Below are 4375 nucleotides of genomic sequence, written 5' to 3' on the forward strand. Positions count from 1 at the left end.
TTTTCTTTGTTTCACCCATCCTGTTAATACAAGCTCCTCCATACTCACACACACACACGTGGGGGTTTTAATGCAGCATTACGACTTCTCAGGGAGCTTCACTGCATCATTATCTTCTCTCGCAGACCCTGCAGCCTCAACTTGTCCCACTTTGACTAACACACTCCATGTGCCTTTGTCCCTCGCTGTCATCATGGGAGAGAGCAAAGTTTCAAAGGCTTGAAGGAAGGTGACGTTTGAAATAACACAAGCCAATTCATGGTAACAAACACTAATTATTAAACCTTTTCCCCTTTTTTTGTCTAATTCAGTTTCAATCTCTGTTAGCAGAGGGAGACATGAGTCAGGATTTACAGTTCGGCTGATCTCTCAAAGAAATTTCATGAAATTTAAATTCAAGACAGTATGACCTAAAACATTTGAAGCTATTTTAACTGAATAGTTTATATATGTATCCTGTCAAATGTTATCAACTTCATTTGAAGACAAAATATGGATTAATTAACACTTTAGTTCTGTTTTTGACCCGCACGTTCTGTTCGATGTTATAAGTCCTTTCAATTAGAGAGCTTTTAAATAAAGAAAACCAGATAAAATCAGACTCTTACAAATTATGCATTTTTATGGGACAATTATCTCTTTGGATTGTTCATTTAAATACACATTTTGTATATTTCATTTTACCAAAGAAATACTGAGCTAATTTGAGTTTTTGCCACATATTTTCTGTTTCTGTTTGGATGTTGTTGTTCCAAAATGGCAGACAGTTTGACATTGCTTTAGTTTGACCATTTCAACTTTTAGTTTCAATAATTGTTACACACTTCTGTGGTTAGTGCATCTGAAACGAGTGAAAACTGGAAGAAAAAAAAAAAAATCCCGAAATTATTCAAAAGCTATCTGCTGCCACCTAGTGGCCACTTGTGTGTGTTACATATTATTGGTTAATGAAGAAAAAAATTAAAACCCACATTACCCCCTGCTGACTATTAACTGCCATTACAAGCAAGACATCATAGCTGAACATTTGCTTTAAAGATTTTAGATTATTTTTTTTAAGGCAGTTTGTCACATTCAACAGATGCTGAAATGCACCTAGAAAAAAAAGCAGACCCAAATTAAATTAAAAACTGTTCTTGAACCGTTTGAAGTACATGCAAAAGCCTGCAGGTTAATGCTTTGGAGTCAAAATTACTGTAACTGAGACGAGTATGTAGTTATTGTTTTCAGAACACAAAAATCTAAATATTTTATTTATATCACCTGGATTCTTTGTTCATTATTGTTTTATGTTGCTGCACATGGAGGGATGCAAACATGGACTGGAAAATCAAATGAGGCTATAGAATCAAGTCTCATCTGTTGCCAGTTTAAATTTAATAACACTAGCCTAAAAATAACTATCCCAGACATATTTCTCTATAGATTTGTCAATGCATTTTCCCAAGTATCCATTTGGAATCTCCATATAGACTCTAAAATCAAAAAAACTAACTCCTGACTAGCATCAATGAGGAATATATCTTCATTTTCGTCTTCTGCGACATATCCATATCGGGTCGCAGAAGCATCATTTCCAGGAGAGAAGCCCAGACATCCCTCTTCCCAGTGACATATTCTAGCTCATCCTGGGAGGACTCCAGGCCAGAGAAGATGCACAATCCTTCCAATACCTCGATCCATCACTTGATACATCCTCCCATCACTCATGAACAAGACGCCCAGATACGTAAATCCCTCCACCCTGAGGCAAAGTTCTGCCTCGCCTGGAAAACTGGGTAGACATTCAGAGCTCTAGTCTGAAGTGGTTTAGATCTTATTTAACAGAGAGAAGCTTTTGTGTGCATGTCAGAGCTGTTGAGTCCTTCGTAGCACCTCTCACATGTGGAGTACCTCAGGGCTCTGTACTTGGCCCTCTTGCTTTTTCCCTTTATTTACTCCCTCTGAGAGCTATTCTCCAGAAACATAGTTTCACTTTTCATTTTTATGCTGATGACAGCCAAATATTTGTTCCATTAAATCAAGTTAAACAATACTTCATGAACCAACTTATAAACGTATTACAGAAATCAGAGCATGGATGTCGCTGAATTTTTTTACATTTTCTTGAGCAAAAGACAGAGGTCTTGTTGTTTAATCCCAGTGACGGTTCCAAAGTCCATGCTGATCTGGGTCTTTTAATGCAACATCAGACTCAGACAGCAACTAACCTGGGTGTGATGCTGGACAATGATTTTAAACTAGATGCAGATTTGAATCAGTGATCACATCCAGCTTTTACCACTTGCAACAACTAGCTAAGGTCAAGCCATTTTGTTTCACATCATCATTATAAGATTTGAATCCATGCTTTTATCACAAACTCATTTAGACTACTGTATTGAACTTTATGTCAGGCTGAGCCAGTCATCACTGACTTGACTTCAGTTGGTTCAGTATACTGCTTTTCGTCTTGTAACTGGTACCAAAAATAAGAGCACATCATGCCTGTTTTAGAAACACTACAGTGGCTCCCAGTTATTTCCTGGATTCATTTTAATGTTCTTTCTTTGTTTGTTTTTAAATGTCGCTCCACAGTATCTGTCTGACCTGCTCCATCTGTACGTTCCCTCACCCTCTCTCAGGTCGGCAGATTGGCTGCTGGAGGAGGCTGAGAGGTGACGAGTGTTTTCAGTCGCTGCCCCTAAACTGTGGAATGAGCTGCCTTTGCACGTCAGACAGGCCGACTCACTTCCTGTTTTTAAATATTCTCTTAAAACACATTATTTCTTCTTGGCTTTTCACTCAGCTTGAGGTGTTAGCTTTTAATGTTTGCTATTGTTTTATTCATCTTACATGGAAGCTTATAAACTCTATACATTAGAGTCCATCTGGCGCCATCTAGTGTCCAAATTGAATCCAACTTATTGGGCACAACATTAGGTTTGATAAGTGGGAAAATTTAAAAAGACAAAACAAACAAAACTTGCATTGATTTGACTATTTGCTCTGTGACAAATATAGGATGATCTAGAAATGATTTTAAAGTTTTTTTTGTCACATGTTGCATTGACAATTGATAACTGATCTGATCTGGAATATCACACTCACAGACTTGCATGATTAGTCATACACTGCTCAAACACAAAGTGCTCTGTAATATCAGTCTTTTTGCATGGCTGGATACTCTAGAAACTCTTGCTTTCAAACAAAGATGTTTATCTCCAATCACAGTAAGATACAAATGGAGCAATGATGTGTGCATGCCTGTATTTTACCAAAATACCTCGGGAATAACTGGACAAATTTTAATGTAACTTTCAGGAAATTACCAATAAATTTACCTTGATAAATTGTTTACTTATACAGCTAGCCCAATTAAAGATGTCTGCCACACCTAACTGACCCTAGGAAACACAAGCATGGCTATAATTCAGTCAGTTTTACTAATTTTGGGCTAAAATATGCTGTGGTTGTAGATGAGTCATTTACAACACATACTCCAAGTACTCCTCGTTGTCTGAGGTCTTTGTTTAAAACATTATCATTGACAGTTAGGGTTGGCACGTTGTATCTGTTAGCTAAATTGTTTCATGAATCACACAATGGATATTAATGAACTATCTAAAAGTTATCATTGGATATGCATCTACATCTGATTACCATTTTGGAGTGAATCCAGTATAAAATCACTGCCTCAGCTAATCAGCATTAGCCAAGACAAAAATGGCTACAACTCCGCTGAGGCCTTTTATGTTTTCTCTTTCAGCCTTTGGTATTCCTCCAGCTTCTCAAGTTCCTTCTTCCTCATCATACAGTCATCACCACTGACTTCTTTTGTGGTGGGTCAAAACCACCCAGACTCACCGCAGTGCCCAGTTAGCCATTTTTTAGTCATTAAAATTAGATTTTGTGAGTGAGTGGGTGTGTGGTTTGTGTGCATGTATAAAATGTCTGTGCACTGAACATTAAAAGCTGGTGGTTAAATATCAACTTGCTCCACTTGAATGACCATTTTAACTGTATGTATGTATGTACTGGTATGTATGTACTGGTATGCATGTATGTACTGATTGGTATGTATGTATGTATGTACTGATATGTATTTTGTATGTATGTACCGTTGTGTATTATGTATGTATGTACTGGTATGTTTGTACTGATATGTATGTATGTATGCATGTACTCTGTATGTTCATACATACCGGTATGTATGTATGTATGTTCATATGTATGGGTATGTATGTATGTATGTACTTATATGTATTATGCATGTATGTACTGATATGTATTATGCATGTATGTACTGATATGTATTATGCATGTATGTACTGATATGTATTATGTATGTATGTACTGATATGTATTATGTATGTATGTACTGATATGTATTATG

This window comes from Nematolebias whitei, chromosome 19 (assembly GCF_014905685.2).
Source record: "Nematolebias whitei isolate Nwh7 chromosome 19, NemWhi1, whole genome shotgun sequence".
Classification (NCBI taxonomy): Eukaryota; Metazoa; Chordata; class Actinopteri; order Cyprinodontiformes; family Rivulidae; genus Nematolebias; species Nematolebias whitei.